This window comes from Chinchilla lanigera, unplaced genomic scaffold (assembly GCF_000276665.1).
Source record: "Chinchilla lanigera isolate Chin_1 unplaced genomic scaffold, ChiLan1.0 scaffold00001, whole genome shotgun sequence".
Taxonomy (NCBI): Eukaryota; Metazoa; Chordata; class Mammalia; order Rodentia; family Chinchillidae; genus Chinchilla; species Chinchilla lanigera.
The window spans coordinates 32,828,158-32,848,382 of record NW_004955402.1 but is presented as its reverse complement, the minus strand read 5'-3'; positions in this window follow the sequence as shown (position 1 = coordinate 32,848,382).

Here is a 20,225-nt window from a genome sequence, read left to right as displayed (position 1 = left end):
TCACTGAGCCAAAGCCCCTCTCACCCCATCCCAATCAACATTAATAGGCACGAGGCCTCAAAACCATGGCTGGGGCCCTTGGCCTCCTGAAGGGGCCAGAGCAGACAGCAGGCCAGAGGATGGGAGGAGGCCAGGCACTGCCATCTAAATGAGGCAGGCTCTCCTCAGGGTCTGTCAGAGCACTCTGTGTTTAGTTAAAAACTCTCTCCAAAAGAAAGAGCGTTAAGGCGGAGAGCTTGAAGTGGATCCCGAGTAATTAAGTGTATAAATTAATTCTTCCCCTAAGAAATGTTCCTCTCCTATTATTAGATTTGGCTCTCGGAGGAGCTACATCCGTGGAGTGCGTTTCCAGTTGCAAGTGTGTATGTGTGTGTGTGTGTGTGTGTGTGTACGTGAAAACACATTCTGGGCTTTGCTGCCTGAAGCTTACAATTAAAATAAGTGACATGAATGTGTCTTTAAAAAGGAGATCTGTGGAAAACTAACGGATTGTCTGTCAAGGAAGGAAAAAAAAATGAAATATGGCTGCCTCCATGCACTGAATGGATGAATAGGAAAGTGCTTGTCCACCCAAGTACCCAAAGGGATAAAACCCAATGAGAGCCTTCTCAACTGCTTAGCACATAATGCATGTGCTGTTTTGATGCTAGTAATGTGTTTTTTACTTCTTCCTATCTAGAAGGAATGAATCAAATATGAGGAGAGCTGGAACATGATTTTCAACCCATTGCTTTTGATTAAGTGCCCGAGCAGGCAGGTCCTGGGACTTGCAGTAATACTAATGGGGCATAAAGTGCTATAAAAAGGACGGGGCTCTACTTTTGTCCAAATGCCATTATCCTGGAATCAGAGACCCTGGGTGTAATATGTCCACAGTTAACCTTTTTTTCCTGACAGGAAATTTTCTCCATCCACTCACACCATCAATTATCCTGCATTTGGCCAGAGTTGTGAGTGATCACTTTATTTCAAATGAAAGAGACACATATGCCAGGCTTCCAAATACTGAAAGCTGACTGCCAATGGGCCTGGCCAGGAGGGGAGACTAGGAAAATAGGATGAAATTTGTTGGCCATCAGGGTTTCAGCCACATTGTGTTGTTTTGTTTAGGTTTTTTTTTTTTTTTTCTGTTTGCTTGCTCATTTGTTTGTTTTGGAAGAAGGAGAACTTAAATAAACAAAAAAAATAGTTATTAATTTTATCCTAAAAGTAGCTGACTTATTGAGACGCTGGTTACCAAGAGAGCTACCAATTTACCCGGTGAGTGGGGTTAGCAAGGAAGAGCTCAGTTTCTGATATCTGAAATGACAGGAGGTGAGAAAAGAGAACTAGTTTTTTCTTTTGGGATGATCTACCCCATGGGAAAGCTATTAGGTCACAGTGCCCAGGGATCCAGGCTCTTCACTCTTGTCCTCCTCTGCCCAAAGGACACAGATTCCTCTGAGCTCCCCTTGCTGCTTCTGCACCATTCTAAACTTTGTAACTCATTTTTTTTGCAATCAGCAAGTTGCAGCTTGTCCAACTGTTCTGTCATTTATTGTAAATGGCTGCAAAAAGAAAAAAAAAAAAAGGAAAAGAAAAAGAAAAAGAAAAAAAATCCATGGCACTATAACATAGTCCTGAGTGTAAATCAAACATTCCCTGTCATGTTGATAGCTTGTGTTAGTCTAATGTATTTTATATTACTCAAAAGCCTTGAAACCCTGCAGCTTGCTTCATATAGGCCATTATGCGGTTATCATTAAATTGTCTTGCAAAGAACATTATCGGTAATTATAGCAGACACTAAAATCAAATGATCAGAGTGGGACCTTTAACACCAAGAGGAACCATTAGAAGTTAATCAAATAAAAGGATGAGAATAATTATGCTAGGATTAAGCAGTAATATGCCAGAAGTTATATACTTTGCTGACTATATATCTTTACTCTCAGCTTCCTGAATTTCCTTTTCGTTGATGTGTTTTTATATAATACTTTGGCACAGAATGTAAACGACAATATTTTTGTCATGGCACAATCAGGCTCGAAGGTTCATAGGCGGTTCATATCTAAATGCCATCAGAGGCACGGAGGTAATGATGAAGATAAAAATAATAGTAATAAAAAAGTGCAAAGCTGGAAAAAAATCCATCGGTCAATGAAGCGTGGCAAAATGATAAAAATGATTGCAACAGGCACAGGTGCAAGGAATGTCGTTATTGGCTGGTTGCTCTGTCTTGGAGCATAAGGATTCCTCCTGCAGGCCTTGCTGCAAGCCAGTGTGGAAAAGCCAGTGTCCTGCAGGTGCTCAGCTGCCGCTACCGGAGCTGAAAGAGTGTGGTGAAGTGGGGCCTAGGCAGGTGGGGACCTCGGCACCCTGAGGCTAAGAGACCTCTCTAATCTCTCCCCAGTTCTCCCCAAAGCACACGCCTCACATTTTAAAGATGTTTGTCTCTACCATGTAGCGGGCTGCCAGGAACGTGTGGGCTCCAGTGGAGCAGAGGGCTCCTCTCCCAAAGTGTGGCCCATCTTAGCTTCCAGATTAAATCTGAGCCACAGGATGAACAATGCCATCATTACAAGCTAGGAGGACAGAGAGATTCTCTATAGCCTTCCCTTAAAAAACAAAAATGTATCTCTTCCACTTTTCCCCTTTTCCCTCATAAATGAATTCCAATTCCTAACAGCAGGTTTGATTTGTGTCCTATGTTTGAGTGGCACACTGGGATACATGGAAGAATAAAATGATAAAAAAATGTTCTGCTTAAAATGTTGCTGTTATAACACACAAATCCAAACAGCAGAGTAATTTAAATGGTAGTGCCCCCAAGATATCCTCCCTCCTCTTCCTCCTCCTCCTCCTCCTCCTCCTCCTCCTTCTTCTTCTTTCTCTTTCTCTCTCTCTCTCTTCACCCCCCACCACCCAGAATTCAAACCAGGAAGCCATACACTGAGCTGTATCTCCAACCCTTTTAAATTTTGTATTTTTAGACAGGATCTTGCCACATTTCTGTATTTTGCAGGTTTTTGCTTTTCAAAATGAAGGCATTATTCTCTTTCTCAGAGGTAAAAACTGAGGCCCTTTGGAGAGAGCGACAGAGTTGGGCACTGGAGGTCAGAAGGGGTCTCTTGAATATTCAGATGGGTTTCTCCATTACACTTGTGGCCCTCCTGGCAGATACCAGTTTCCATCATCCTTTCCATGGACCAGCATTTTGTACCATCCAGATGTCACAGGGCAAGTGTGAAACAGGCATGATGGAAGGGAAAGCTTTGAAAAGTTAAAAGTAGGCTTACACCACCCATTGAGGCTGCTTTTCCCCAGTAAAAGCTGTCTTTTATTGCTTTAAATGTTATTAGATTATAAAGGCCTCCCTCTACAAGAGGATTTGAGAGAGTTCTCCAAGGGAGAGAAGGCAAGAGCCTCACTAAGGGATAAGGCAGAGGCTGCGCCTGGGGAGATGAGTGACTGGTGACCCCCTATGAGGGAGAGCTTGGCTCAAAATATGTCCGTTATGATCTGCTTGTCCAGGGAGCTGGAAACAGAGGACTCTCAGACCAGAAACAGGATCTGGGGAGGGATTTTCATACAAGAAGGGACAGCTAGCTGTTAGAACTGACTGAGATGTCCTGGTCATGTAGAGAGGCCTGAGAACAATAGCGCCCTCATCTTTATGAAGACTGAAGACCACATGGTAACTATTAAGGTCAAGCCCAGAAAAAATTTAGGACCAAAGGTCTAAAAAGCCAAACATCAACTACAAGTAGAACTAGTCCTAACAACAAGCTTGATGATACTATCAAAAATAACAAACCCAATGACCAGAGGAACAAAACAATTATTTGGAGGGGGTTCTTTTCAGAGTTCATGTTTATGGGTTATGTAGAGGACTAGCTGTGCCTTCCCTGTCAGCAGGGCTGGCCTGAGAACTCATAGGCAAATACCAGACTGGAGAGCAGCGTCCAGAAAGGACGAAGAGTCCCTCAGGGCAGGCTGTTGTTTCAACCCATTTTCACTGATGGCCTCATCCAAAGATTGAGTTTGCTGAGAACTGACGGCAGGTCAGCAAAGCAAGATCCAGAGACTTCACAGACCCTGAGGAGCAGCGGTCACGGAGAACGAAAGGCTGGCCTGGCCATGGTACAACTTGCAACAGGTGAGGAACAGTTTCAGCCAGGACATGACTGAAGTTTGCTGTTTTCTTGTTTTTGTTTATCACTTTGTTTTCTCAGTGACTGGCAACAAATTCCTATCTCTGTGATTGTTAAAGGATGGTTACCAGAAAAATGGCAAACATTTATTAAAAGGAAAGGAACCACAAAGAGAAAGAGGGAAATCTCATGGAGAAGTAGAACTGGGCACTAGGGACAAAGAACACCAGATTCTCAGAGCACAAAGAACAAAATCTTCTGTAGAGGTGTCAGCGTTTGTAATCTACCATTGTGAAACACATCCGTTTGTATTCTATCACCAAATCATTAAACTCTGAAGACAAGTGTAAATAGTTATGAAACAAAAAAAGAAATCTTGCTGGGTGAACTAATCGTAAGGAAAATGTTTGTGCCTTAGAATTTACTTGAGAACAAAGCATGTTTTCCCTTGCCCTGGGGTTACTGAGTTCCTGTAACTGAAACCAGCGGTGGCAGAGGTCAAGGTCAACCAGAGCATCTTACAAAGCTCAGAGAATGTTTGTGACTGATTGACCTGGGTAGGCCTGTAATATTAGGGAAGAAGCTCTCAACCACCACGTAACTATGTGGAACCTCTCTTCCTGCTCAAGGGGAGAAGTAAGATAATTACAGCTGATATTCTTTCTGTAAACCTTTTCCACTGACAAAGTATTTCACAAAAAGGTTTTGGCTCATTATTTTATCTGTTTACAATAACCACACCAGATAGATGTAATAACATTTTTATCCCATTTTATGGATGAACAAACTAAACCCATGGAGGTAGGAGTCTTTCTCAAGGTGACGGCTAATTTGTGACAAAACAGGGATTGCTCAACCTTTCTGACCTACTCTGACCACCATGTCTCCATTTTACTGTACATGCTCCTTGTGACAGGGACTGTCCAGATGGGGACTAGTTTGAGGGATGTCAGGAGCTTCTGGAGTTCTATCATACAAAAAGCAGCTTCAAGCCTCCATCAGTTAATGAATTTGTAGATAGAGAAACACGGACTGCTGATCACCAAATACAGAGGCAAGTATTAGGAAACATTTGAAATTCCATGTACATACTTCTGGCTTTTCCCAGCGCTAAGAGTAAGGTGATGTGTAAGTCAAGTTAAATCATGAACATGTCACACATCCTTGTACTATTTTTAAGGACACAACTCAGGAAGAGGTTCAGAATAACTGTCTGGTTTTTCAGCACGCTTAGAGGGAAGCAAGACCTATAGCAAGTAAGCTCAAGCAGTGTCATCCATGAGGACAAAGAAGAAGACAGGATCCTGTGCACCTGCCCCTACCTTTTATTGAGCTCTTAAATTAGCTCTGAAAACCCAGGTGTCAGCCATCACATAGATGAGCCATTAAAAACGCCAAGAAGAAATGAATGCCTAAATCACTCTGTCTCTCCAAAGGTACAGTCTTGCCTAATCACATGTCAAATCATATTTTTTCTTCTCCAGATGAATGTCTTCTTTCAAAGTCTGATGGTCACAGAGACAAAGGTATCACTTCAGCCTTAAGTAACTATTGAAGTTTTACCCGGATAGATTATTTGCTAGGAGTAACTAACGTAAAAAATGCCCTGTCAGACACCAGCTTGCTTTCTCTCATTTTTTAAAGGGTAATATTTGGTTTCATCTTGCAACTACTTGGGAAAATTTAGCACTGAGTCAGAAAGGTTGGCCAACAAGTAGCACTTCATAAATTGCTGGAGCCCTAATCAATACATATTGTCATCCACTGTAGTCCTTCAGGCAGATTTCTCTCTGCCCCGAGTCGTTGGTGTATTTTATGAGGTTGTTACAGGCTGGGCTTGCATGGCCTGGGCCTAATGAACCTGTCACCACTGCTATTGATTGACATGCCAGTGTAAGTGAGACAGGCGATTCCGATTGACTTCCTAATTACTGCTGCTGGGCTGCCTCGCCAACTGCTCAGGCCAGAGGTTAATAGTTTTGATGTTGAGCCGCTCCTAGCTGTGGAGGCTGGAGTGTAACAGGCTTCTCAGAAGTCAATACCTGAATCTAGTTCTCAAGGCTACTGCCAGGCCTGATCAATTAAGGCCTCGAGTTCCTCCTGGTGGTGGCTGACAAGAGGCTGATGAGTGGAGGAATTTAGAGGCAAATGGTTTAAGAGCGTTTAGGAGACTCTGGAAGCACCACCCTTGGTCAACGATTGACGAGAGTGTTGGGGTCAAGGGGCAGGAACGTTGGGGTGGGAGGGACTTAGTGCACTAGAGTGTTGGCACTGGGTTTATTTTATTTTGCTTTTAGTTTTATAATTTTTTGTTTTCATTAGTACATGTTTGTAGTACATAATGATTATATTTGTCATGGAGAATTGCTGTCTGTTCTGAAGATTGGTTCTTTTGTTCCTCTAACATCCAAAATTCTGCCAGGTGCCTGGGACTCTTTGTTTGCTCTGTTGTTATAACTCCAAATTGAAAACAACAGAAATTTATTTCTCATAGTTTTGGAGGCTAGAAGTCTGAGATCAAGGCAGATTCTGTGACTGATGAGAGCACCATTTCTCATTCCTGGAGGAAGCCTGCTTGCTATCCTCACTTAGCAGGAAGGAAAGGAGGCATACAGCTCTCTGGGGTCTCTTTGTAAGGGCTCTAATCCCTCATGATTTAATTACTCCCTGAGGCCCCACCTAATGTGTGGTCACCTAACACGACCACATTTGTTATTAGGTATCAACACATGAAATTTGAGGGGGACACAGCATTCAGATGATAGCACAGAAGAAGGAATCAGATGATTTGCATTGATTCATCCATTCAACAGAAGCTAATTGAGTGCTTATCTTATTAAAGGCACAGTGAGAGTGTGTAGATTTGCAGTACTCTTTCATTGATATGTGTTAAGTATGTTTACACACCTATCCATTCATTTGAACCCAACAACACATAATGAAATAGATAAGGGGGGTAGAGGAATCACAGTCTCACTATCTTTGCATCTTATGAGAAAACTAAATCTCAGGAAAGGTAACTGATTTTCTCAAAGCCATATAGCTCTAAAAAGTAAGAAAGCAAAGTTTCAAAGGGAGAGATCATGGTTCTCAATCTGATGTCCTTGCCAGGTCATTGGGATGCTCAATGCCCACATCCTTAGAGCACAAAAACCGGATAAGATAGAAAGATTGGTGTATCAATGTGTCAGGGTCTTCAAGACCACCACCAGGTTCAATGACTCACATGGAAGACTCACAGAACTCAGGACATGGTCATATTCTTGGCTTTTTATACAGAAAAGACAGAAAGTGAAAATCAGCAAAGGGAAAACGTACTTGAGATGAAAAATGGGACAAAACAGACAAACTTCAAAGAGTCACAGAGGACACACTTAAGTCTTCCACAAATGAGTTGTGACAACACGTGTGAATTTGTTTATCAGATAAATGCATTAGAGACTAGGTGCCCAAGATTTTTATGGAGAGGTGGTCAGGTACACACCGTTTGCCCAGAACATGTCAAAATTCTGGTCTCCTAGAAGGAAGGCTGGTGTTCAATACAACCATATTGTTTGCATAAATAGGTTAGGAATAATTTGAGAGTGGTATGATTGGTCCTGAAATTCAAATTTCTAGACACCAGCTGAGAGCCATCCTTACAAGCAGACCTTCAAAAGATAGCAGTCTGAGGACCATTGTATTACCTCTTTCTGTACAACCAAGAATACGACTGCAAAGAGAGAGAAAGAAAGACCTGTGAAAGGTGCAGACTATGGATGCAGTGATAAAAGAACTCAGAAGAGGAGAGGTACCCTTCAGGGAAGCTCTCACAGAGGCTTCCTCCTTTGAATCCACTACCCAACAGTGTTCATTGTTCCTAAGATAGTTAATTGTGATGTTGATTTGAATAAGAAACACCTAGTGGATTAGTTTAGGACAGTGCTGGCTATGTCTGGATGACTGACTTACTAAAGAGGGAAAACCAACCCTGGATCTGAGTGGCTCCAAACAATAGGTTTGTAGCCTGGAGGTAATACAAAGGGAAAGAAGGAAGTCTCTCATTTCACTTCTTAGGAGGAGATCTAGGCTTCTGCATCACCTTCGGGCATCTATCTCCAGGCTTCCAGTGCAGACTCTTCAGCTTTCCAACACAGACCTTTGGGTTGCTGATATGAACTTCCATGGGACTCTGTAGTGAGCTCCAGGCTTTGGCCTTGTAACTGGACCCTCCACCTCTCCAGTGTGCAGATGGCTGTTTTGCATTCTTTCACCCCTGACTGCAGAAGGCAATTGTAAGCCTACTTTGTAAGTCCTTAATATATATCGTATATGTATGTATATAACATCTGTTTCTTTAGTGAATCCTAACTCATAAAATGCTCTTTCATTTTCTGTATTTCTGATTCTTTGACATTTGGGAACTTGTGGACCCTGAAGGCACTGCTCCTTCCGGAGTTACCCTTCCTTAGGTTCAAGGAAGGAGGGGGAAGTAAGATGGGTATTGCTGTACGTGATGTCAGTGTCTGGCATCTCTAGAGAGCTTCAAGAATGAGCAATCTCACACATGTATGAAGGTACCACATTGAACCCCAATATTTTGTAAAATTCATAGGCACAAATAAAAAATACATTTTTAAAAAGTGAGTAATCTCTACCGTTGTTTGGATTTTGTTTTTAGCCTGCTTTCATGCACTTAGTATTTCTTAAAAATAATGAACCCCACATTTACATTTTGCACTTTGGCAGGCAAATTATTCAGCCAGTCCAGGGTACACCTGCCCCACCCCTGGCTATGCACTCTGCCGCTTGGAATTCTGCGCACTATTCCCTCTGTCTGAATCAGTACTGATCAGTTTGATGCTAAAAATCAGAAGCTGCTGGCTATTGGACACTTGAAATGTAGGTAGTTTAAATTGAGATAAACTTTAAATCTAAGATACACAACAGATTTTGAAGACTTAGTATAAAAAGGATAAACTTGCCCATTAGTATTTTTTTGATTACATGTATACCTGGTTAAATGAAATATTCTATTTACATTACTTTTGTTTGTTTTTTATTCTTTTAATGGGGCTAATAGAAAAATTGATATATGTGACTTTGTTAAATTTTACAGGATGGGTAGTATTGACCTAGGACAAGCCTAAAATAACCCTACTCACCTTACTTTTCCTTATCTTTAGATTTAGGTTTCTCTTCATGAACAACTGGGATTATTTTCATGCTTCCTTGATGCCCTGCACCACATTGTTAAGATCAGCTGCATGTGTCCCTAGGACACTGTGAGATTAATGACTGCCTCACTGCAGCTGTAGGCTTAGTGGCATATAGAACAGAGCCTGGTACATAGTGGGTCTCAATAAATACTTATTGTAGAAATTGCAAGATCCTAAATGCTCTTGATTTTTCTTCCTATTCCCTTCCCCTCACCCTCTTGGTGAAGAACTTCAAACTAATTTTTTCCAAGTGATGAGACTCTTTTCTATGGTAGTATCTCTCAACCTCAAGTGCACTTAGGAAACACTTGGGAGGGCTTTAAAAATACTAATGCCAAGGTCCTAGCTCCAGAGATTTGGATTTAATTGGTCGAGAGTGGAGCCCTGAGCAAAGGGAGGTTAAAAAGATCCCCAGCCAACCCTAACGTGCAGGGGGCATCCATCACACACATGCAGGCCCTGCCCCATGTTTCCAGCCACCGTCATTGGTCCTCACATCATGGGAAGGGAAAGGGAGGCAACATCACAGCATAAGCTCCTCTAAACCCACTTTGCCAGAGAGGGAGCTAAAGAACCCCACTCTCTATCAGGTCTCCCAAGAACCTTCTCCAGTCATGTGTCAAATCTCCACTGAGTCACTACTTGATTTCACAGACGCCACCAAGCAGCTTCAGCTGGTAATGATTTCTGATCAGATGCAAACAATTAAGTTAGGGAGACAAGAATCCACATTCCATTACCAATCCCCTAAATGACTCAGTCCCTGGCATAATTGCCATCCGAGGTCCCCAGACAGTTCTGGCTAATAAGTAGAGTGCCCCAAAGTGCCAAAACTTGAACCTAAAAGGAAAAGACTTTGGAGAAGATTTGAGTGCTCATCCTATCACATGGTCACTGTGGAGCACTGCTGGCCCAGCAGCAAGAAAGCCATTGCCTACGTCACCGAGCACCTTCCATCCCCACCGCTCCATCTCCTACCCCCACTTTGCAGTCTTTTTCCAAAACTCTCAAGGCAAGTGCAGCCTGATTTTTGATGGATTGGCTACTGTGTTTTATTCGACAATGTATATCACTCTGCCAATATGAATTTTCAAGATGGTAAAAATACAACCCTCTGAAAAGATTACATGAAAGAGGAAAAAAATCATTAGGCAATTAAGAATGGCAATAATTCACCCATATCTATGCTTTGGGAAGAAATATTGCCCTAGGGAATTAACTCTGCTTATCACTTTGTCATCTGTCTGGGGTACGAGTGAGCAGAGGTTTTGTGTGCATTGTTGATGATTTCCCTGCAGTATTTCTAAACATGATCAAAACGAATGCCAGGCTTTTAATAGAACTCTGTCTCTCTTGGGGTAGCCATAATTTGTACATATGAAGCTGAGCCACTAAATTAACTAAACATATGCATTCCTTAAGCACCGCTAAAAAAAATTCCTTTCATAAATTCTAAATAATGGAATTTAGGGACTGGACAAGGCTTAAGAGGTATTTGGCCACCTTCATCACTCGATAGCTAAAAACATTTGAGATCCCAAAAGGAAAGTAAAGTTTTAAGGTCACACAACTCATACACCTAAAGATACAACTAAAGCCCCAGGCTTCTCGGCTCATAGTCTAGCAGGACTCTTCCTGTTCTACCATTCTGCCTATTCCCTGACCAACTCATCATCCATCACAGAGGCTAGAGGAGAAGGTGGGTACTATATTGAACAGGAGTAGAGTAGTGTAATCCTTGTCTTATTCCTGATTTTACAGGAAAAGGTTGCAGGTTTTTTTTCAAATGTTTTTAGCTATCAAGTGTTGAAATAACCTATTTCCTCAAGGCACCAGCTGAGAAATCCCCTTTCCTGAGTTACCTTCCTTGGTTCTCCAGCCCACTCCCAGGTTGTAATGAATGATCTAGCATTCTGCCAACTTTATCTTGAACCTACCTCACCTTTATGCTTCTCTCAGTATTGCATCACGGTTATAGCCCACTTTCTGTTATATAATCCAGTAGACTGGAAAGTCCTCAAAATAAAATGAGAAATAGTTTACACACACTTTAATGTGTTTCACAAGTGAGATTCAAATAAATTGAGAATTTTTGTTGTGCTGGCTTGGTAGTTATAAATTTCTTAAGGGGAAGGTATTTTTTGCCATGAAAAGACCTTATTTCTCCATCCTTTTTAAAAGATAGTTTTATAGAATATATTAGTCTGAGATGGAAGCTGTTTTCTTTTAGGGCTTGAAACACTTCACTTTGAACGCTCCTGGCCTTTATGGTTTATGTCGAGAAGTCTGTTGTGATTCTAATGGGTTTATCTTTATAAGTGATTTCTTGGGTTTTTTTCTAACAGCTTTTAAGATTCTGTCCTTGCACTGGGCTTCTGAAATTTTGACTATGTTGTTTTATGGAGAAATTCTTTTTTGATTGTGGCTATTTGGGGTTCTATATGCCTCACTTGTCTGTGTGTTAAACTGTTTCTCCATACCTGGAAATTTTTCTGCTATTATTTCTGCAGACAGGTTTTTTTGTGCCATTTATGTTGTCTTCTGATATTTCACTAATTCTAATTAATCTTAGATTAGTCTTCTTTACATCACCTACCAGCTGTTTGATCCATTGTTATGCTCAGTTTTTGTTTAAAAAGTATCCCCAAATATATTTTCACCCTCATCAGCCTTATTGTCCAGTTTTGACACTCTCTCCTCACATTGCACTTCTGCTGCCTACACTTTCAAAAGAAAATTTATCGCCTGGATTTCTATTTGGTGTTTTTTCATAGATTCTAATTCTTTGCTAATCTGGTTGTTCACTTTTTTTTATTGTTTTATTCAGCACAGCTAGCTTTTTATTAGTGTCTTCTGTAATCTCACTGATCATTTTATTTATTACATCCATTATCTGTTTAGTTTTATCATCTTTGACATTACTGAGCACCTTGTACATCTCTTTCCTGTTTCCTCTTTTATTACTTTGTATAATTTAGGTTTTTGGCTTTTGATTTCTTCCCCATAGATGCTCAGTGGATTAGCTTTAGTGGAGTTGGAAGTTTTTTGAAGCAATTTATTGCTTCATCTTCTCATGTTTCATCTCTTTGTTTTTGTGCTAATGGTTGTGGGTCAATTATAGTAGAAAGACTTTGTTGCTAGTGTGGAGAAATATTTAGTGTCTCCTTTCTAGCAATGTGCTCTAGGCATGGATAACTATAGGCCTTTGTCTCTGTCCTAAGACCCAACCACCTCTGTTAATTTTGGGAAGAGAGGGTGGTGTATAATTGATCCAGCACCCCATTCTCTGGAAATTAACTGCGGTATTGTTGATGACAAAAAGAGAAACCAGATATTGGCATTCAGTAAAATCAATGAATTCTGAAGAAAATAGCTGTGTAGGGTTTTTGTCAAAATCTGGTAAAAGCCATTTATAGCAAACATACTGCCAACATCACATTAAATGGGGAAAAAACTGCAACCTTGTCCTGTAAAATCAGGAATAAGACAAGAATTACACTATCTCTACTCCTGTTCAATATAGTACTCAAAATTCCCAGATCAATCCAGCTAAAGAAAGAAATAAAAGGGATACATATAAGAAAGGAAGGATCAAACTATTTGCAGATGACGTGATCCTTTATGTAGAAGATCCAAAGAATTCCACCAGAATACTCCTAGAACTAATAAACAAATTCTCCAAGAAAGAAATTAGGAAGATAATACCATTCATAATAGCTTCAAGAAAAAATTAAAAGCCAAGGAATTAACCTAACCAAAGAAAAGACCTCTATAACCATAGATCAAGAGAAAGAATAGAAAACAGAAAAGAAAAAAAAGGAATAGAATAGAATAGAATAGAATAGAATAGAATAGAATAGAAGTAGAAAATAGGACATGCAGAAACAACCTCAAGCATATTCAGCCATCTTATCTTTGACAAAGGGAACAGAAACATATGCTGCAGGAAAAGTAGCTTTTTTTCTTTATTTAAGTTTATTGGTATATTCTAGATATACATCATGATTATATTCATCATAGGGAATTTGTACCTATATATGACCTATTTTAATTCCCCCTTTTTTCCCAATCCTTGCTCTTTCCTTCAAGCTTCTATAACAAATGATGCTGGAAAAACTGGCTATCCACATTCAGAAGACAGAATCTAGACCGATCTCTCTTACCATGTACTAAAGTAAAATAAAAATAGACAAAAAGATCTAAATATTAGACAAGAAACACTTTTTCTGCTGGAAGATAAAATAGGTAAAACTATTGAAGACATAGGCATAGGGAAGGACTTTCTGAACAGAGTCCCAATCATACAAGAAGTAACATCGAGAATCAATAAATAGTACTGCATTAAATTAAAAAGCTTCTTCACAGCAAAGGAAACAACTGACAGAGTGAAAAGACAACTGACAGAATGGGGAAGAAATTTTCCCAACTACTCCTTGGGCAGAAGACTAACATTTAGAAAATATAAAGAATTAAAAATAATTAGACCTCCCCAAAGAAAGGACCTATTCATAAATGGTCAAATAAAATGATTAGATACTTCTCAGGAGGAGAAGTACAAATGGCCAATCAACACATGAAAAAAAAGTTCAACATCTCTGACCAGTAGAGAAATGCACATTAAAACAGCACTGAGATTGCTTCTTACTTCAAAAAGAATGGTTAAGATCAGGAAGTCAGAGAATAGGAGTGTAAACTGGTGCAACCATTATGAAAATCAGTATAACAATTCCTCAAAAAACTAAAAATAGAAATTCCATTCTACCCAGCTATTCCTCTTTTAACTGTCTTCCAGAATGAGTTAACAACATCATATTACAGTGGTACATGGATATGCATGTTTATAGCCCCACAAATCATAATAACTAAATCTTGGAAGCAGCCTATATGTTCATCAACAGATGAATATATCAAGAAAAGGTAGTATTTATGTACAATGGAGTGCTAATCTGCTATAAAGAAGGATAAATTTGAGTCATCTGTGGGAAAATGGATGGACCTTGAGACCACAATGTGAAGTAAAGTAAACCAGTCACACAGGCTTAAAGATCACATGATGTCTCTTACATGAGAAAACAAAAGTGTAAATAAATTGAAGAGCAAAATAAAAGATAATAGGAAACATGGAGGCAAATCTTTTGCAAATGAGAAGAGAATCAAGAGATGAAGGAAGAGCAGTGGGGGGGGGTAAAAAGAATGAAGATGTACTATGTGCATATGCCAACTCCCCACAATGAATGCAATCATTATGTACTGCAAACGTACTAATAAAAATAAAAATTTTAAAAAACGAGTAAGGTTTGGTCACCCCTATCATGAGAAAGAACAGGGCTGTTTTTTGTCATGCCTTGTGCTTGAAGATGACAAGCCAGGGCTAGAGATGTAGCTCAGTGATAGGGCACTTGCCTAGAATGAACAGCAGCCCCTGAATCAAATCTCAGCATCATGAAAAAAGAATAGTTATAACATTTTTAAAAATGGCAGGGCAATGTTCCTTATACCTCTGGAGGGACTCACCAGATCTTTGACCATCTGATACTACAAGGCATTCCTTATCCATAGTCCTGCTCTTCCTACCTCTACCAACCCCAGTGGTCCTCTCTCTCTACTCTCCTATAAGAGTTTAGTATCTGGCCAGCCCAGTTGTATTTATGCCCATGGACTTTACAAGTCCATGTTCACTGCTATCTTGGCTTCCCATGGGCCTCTTCTCTGAAAAAAACCTCCTTCTCCTTTCCCATCCCACAAGTTCCCTAGAACTGTCCCTGGCTGTCCTCATACCATGCCGATTGTTCCCTTGTTCCTTGTTTCTCTGGCTCTTGTTTTGTCTCATGCACTGTAGAGTCATATTACTAATCACTGTACATCCAGATGCTGTATTGAAGAAGCCACCAGTAATCTACCATCTAACAGCACTGCAGACCTCATGGGACAATTAAGAGATAGGGAGGGAAAGGTGAAATGGTTATGTGAAACACTGCCCCACTCGATACCAACTGGAGCAGAGAGAGAATGTCCTCATGTGTACAGGCCGCAGGTTCATGAAGAAAGTACATGTCGTGGTCATTGATTTAAGCTAGAAAGTTGTAGGGCTTATTACAGATTAGACAACATGAACAATGGCTTAACCAAATAAGATATCATTTTTCTCATGCCACAGAGCCTGAGGTAGGCAGCCCAGATCCAGTGTCCAGGGAACAGGCTTCTTCTTTCTTGGTCCACCATCCCTAGCATGTGACCTTGGCTCTTAAGATTATAAGCTGGCAACAGTGCTTATGAACATCAACTTTCAAACCAAAAAAAAAAGAAGAAGAAGAAATAGAGCAAAAAGAAAAGTAAAGGGTCTTTCAGGCCAGTTGTGTCTGTCTTCTTTTACAAGATTTACTAAAGTACCCTACCAGAAACATTCATTCTGTGCCAACTTGTATCTTTTTGGCTTGAATTATATTGTATGAACTCCCTTGACTGCAAGAATCTGGGGACAATGGGAGTAAATGTGTGCATGATACACACATACATGCTTCTAGAGATAACTGGTACCTTCCAGAGTCTACCATAATTATGTGAGATATGGGTGCAGTGGCCTGCACAAAATCAGTTCTCAATAGGTGCTAGTCATTTGTCACTATTATTCTTGCCCAATTACTTAGTCACATTACTTTATATGGACTATATCAAACATTGGGCTTGGTATACTTTTGCTTCTGGGAGACTAAGATACCAACAGCACTGATTAGTACTCATTTTAAAATATAGAGCTCACGATGGTAGATACACTCTCTCATAACTTCTTACTCATTTTGTTCTGTTGGGTATTAAATATAACAGCATGTTTTCTGTAATCATGTAAGCAGTAAGGCAACCTCTTACTATTCCTTGGGCCTGATCTCTGAGATAAATAAGACAGATCAAAGAGGTTTTCAACATGGACAGGTTGCTATGCAGAATATATTTAAATTTGAGTAAAAATTTTCAGGAAGAAAGAATAGGAAGCTGGACACTGGCTAGGTGATATCCAACAGGGTCTGCTCTAACTAGTGAGCTTAGTAAAAGATTGGAAAACCCAAGTCATGTTCTTCCTTTGGAAAATAGTCCCTGGTAAGAGACCAGATGCTGCTCCAAGAGCACTTGCTACCTCTCCAGGAACGCAGAGTGTTTATGGACTTGGGTAAGCTTTCTTTGTTTGTTTTAGCATACAGTTCCTTTCCAATGCATTGTTTTAGTGGCACTAACAATGTGCCAGAATAAAGTAACCCTCTAAAGAATGCTAGTGAGAAGGCTGTCTTGTGATACATGGGGACTTGGCTACAATCGTATTTCATCACATAATGTGCTTCAGCAAGTTACATTCACTGTTTTCCCTGGTAGAGTGAGCTCTGCAAGGGAACACCTGTGTTCCACGCCCTGCACACAGAGGCCTTTAGTACATGCTTGCTCAGTGACTAAGTGACTGAGTGAACAAACTGTGCCTGAACAAACAAGTATAGTGCAGTCTTACCTAGCTGCTAAGGCAAATGAGGACCCTCACTGATATCTGAGCCACGAAGCACATGAGGCAATGATTTGCTGACCTGTATTGGTGGATAAGGAAATGAGTGTGGAGCAGTTGTTCACATTCAACCCTCATTCATTTCACTTTAAAGAATATTTTGTGCTGGGCGTGGTGGCGCACGCCTGTAATTCCAGCACTTGGGAGGCTGAGGCAGGAGAATCATTGTGAGTTCAAGACCAGCTTGGGCTACAAAGTGAGTTCAAGGCCAGCCTGAACTGCATAGTGAGACCCTGTCTCAAAAAGATTATATGTATAAAGAATATTTTGTTGAGCGCCTGTTGGGTGCTAAGCTAAGACTGTGAGTGATGTTGTAAAAATATTTATGCCCTGCTCCTCCTCCTCCCCCACCCCAAGGAACTGCTAAAGGACCAAGACAAAACCAAAAGTGCATTCCAGCTTGCTGACATCACATGGGGAGCTCCTGATCTCATAGCTTGCCACCTCAACCTAGCCTTTGCTCTTTGGGGATTAGGTGCTAAGGAGCAACTCCTTTCACACCCCTGAGTGGGTCTCTGCTATACCCTGATGAGAGAAATTACTGGCTTTTAATCACTGTGCTTGGATTCATGTACCACTGATGTGGCCATTCCAAGCTTAATGTGATTCATCACCTTATAATTAGGCAAAGATATTCCAGAAGCTGAGACTGATAGGGCCTGGCTTTCAGGATGCTGATGAATGCTGTGCAACTCTATTAACTTTTGCAGCAGTAGCTCCTCTCTTCAGTCAACCTGTCAATCTGTAGCTATTTTCTGGGCTCTTCTCTAGGCGTGTGACCCTGTGTTGACCACCAGGATGGGGTAAAGAGACTGTGTTAACAGCTATGATGCCAACAAGGCATTAGAATTCAAATGGGGAGGGGCAGGGGATTTAGCTCAGCGGCAAAAGCGCCTGCCTGGCAAGTGCAAGGTTGTGAGTTCAGTTCCCGGTACCGGAGAAAAACCAAAAAAAAAAAAAGAATTCAAATGGGAAACCTTACCTTCCAGCTGTGCTGCTTTTTCCAACCTCTTCTTCCCCAAGTGTAGAACATTCTTCAAGGCCAAATGCAGGTCCCCTCTGCTAGAGGGCCTTCCCCAACCCTCTGGCTCTCTTGTGTGTAAATTATGACTTCTATGCCAATGTTCTCAGAACATTGATCCTAAAAGGTGTTGTAAAATGTTAGTGTAAAAATGATCCCATCTTTGGATGCATTTGGGAAACACCAGGCTTACCAAAGTTAAATGGGTCATTTTAGAGCAGGATCCCTCAGCCTTTAATATACTCACACACTTGTAGCCAATGTGACTATATGATTTATGATCTGAGGACACTTAGAGGGTGAAAATGGCAAATGTCCTCACCCTAATGTCCTCATGTAATAAGTATGGTATAATTTTAAAGACTATGCTTTACACTTAGATCAGAAATTTGGTTTTTGGAGATGCTTGTCTCAGGATGAGCTAAATCTATAAAGTGAATATCTGCAGGCTTCACCATCCTCATCCCTGAGCCCCACATCCTTTGAATTTGTTCCATTTGGAGAACACTCTGTGGTCCTGAACGTGTGGTCTCCATTGCATGAGTTTACCTGACTCAGGACTCAGACTAAAATGTCCATTAATTTTAGATCTATTGTGCACATAAAGCATTAGATGGATAGTGGACTTTACTGGGTATTTGACAGGGTACAAGGATTTCTACGACAGCAAGTTACTCAGAAATTAATGTCATGCTTTCTTGTAAATTAAGAAAATAACAACTATAAAAGGTGCTAAGCCATTGTGACAACTCAAGCTCCAGGCTAGCTCGAGATACTCCTCTCCCTATCCTTCCTTTCCCTTGGCCTTTTCTTTCCAGAGCAAAACACTGATTTCTCCTAATGCAAAGTTTCCTCATGCAAAATGCTCTGATCTCTTTTCTTACTCCAAACTCTGACCGAGGCCTCCAAGGCATAGTCAAGGCTTCCCTTGAAGCCAAGAGATTGCTTTTCAGCTAAGGGTTAAGGCAGCCCAGTGCCCAGACCAAGGCCTTGCTCTTCTCTAATCTTCAGGATGGTAAAGAAGAGCTTGTCCCTGTGCTTTTCACAGTATTGAAATGAATCAGGAAGTTGGTTTCAGGAAGCTCTCAAATAACCACTTGCAAATGAAGGTAAAGCTGCCCTGGCCAGTCTCGAGTGGGCACCCTTCTCTTCCAAGGCTTTTCTACCATAGAATACAAAACTTGTGTATTCATTTATTTTAATTTTAATGAATTTATTTATTTTTATTTATTTTCTTTTTTTTGAGACAGGGTCTTGCTATGTAGTCCAGACTGGACTTGCACCTACTGTGTAGCCCAGGCTAGGGTTGAACTTGCAGCAATCCTCCTGACTCAGCCTCTTGAGTCCTGGTGATTACAAGCATATGCCAGCACAAACTTATTTTCATATAGATAGAAATTAATTAATTCTGCTTTTTTTTTTTCTTTTGCTGTATTGCTTTTTCATCTCCTTAAGATTTTGGTCAGAAATATGCACTCTCTTTATCTGTAAATACTTGGTGCCTTAGAAAGGATCTTCCCAGAAGCAGAGCCTGAGATAAAAACTTGGGTACAGATGGTTTCTTTGAAAGATGATACCAGAATGCATAAAGGTTCAAGAATAGGATAGGGGAGGAGAAAAAGCAAATGCAAAGGCTCACTGTCAAAGTCGTAGCTGGTGGCAGGAGGTACTGCAATCTGCAGAACCCCTAGGAACTGTAGAGAATGCCGTCTGCAGGATGAGGGGCTGGGCTGTCTGTCTGTTGGCCATCCCACCCTGGTAAGGGTCACCTCAGAGAAAATACTATCCCCCACATTTCTGGGCTACACCTGAGAGCTGATTGAGCAAGTTCCTGCTGGAGACCACCCTAGGGTGGAAATCTGTACTCTTGCCATGGAACTAGGCCAGTGTGGATCAGAGCTTATCTGGAACTGCACCTTCAAGGTGCAGGTGAATTGTAGGTGAACCAGCAGGGTCTGATGAGGGCTACTACAATCTTTTGCTGCGTGTATAATAGCTCCACTTGCCGGAAACCAAAAGAAAGAGGCTTAATCATGGTTCACTCTTCAGAGACTTCAATGAAGACTTCAAACACTCTGCAGTGTTGAAACTATGATGTCAAGGATAACTATTATGATCCCTGTGCTCTGAAGGTTTTCATTCAGCTTTTTCTCTAATGCTTAGACCTCTTATCTTGACAACATCATAGTATAGCAGTTGTTTGCCACTGTACCTAGGCATGATCATGACTTTGGCTAATACAATACAGAGAAAAGGAGATTTTTGGACAATGGCTTTAAAAGCCAGTGTGTAACTCTCTGCAATCACTCAGACTTTCACAGACTTCA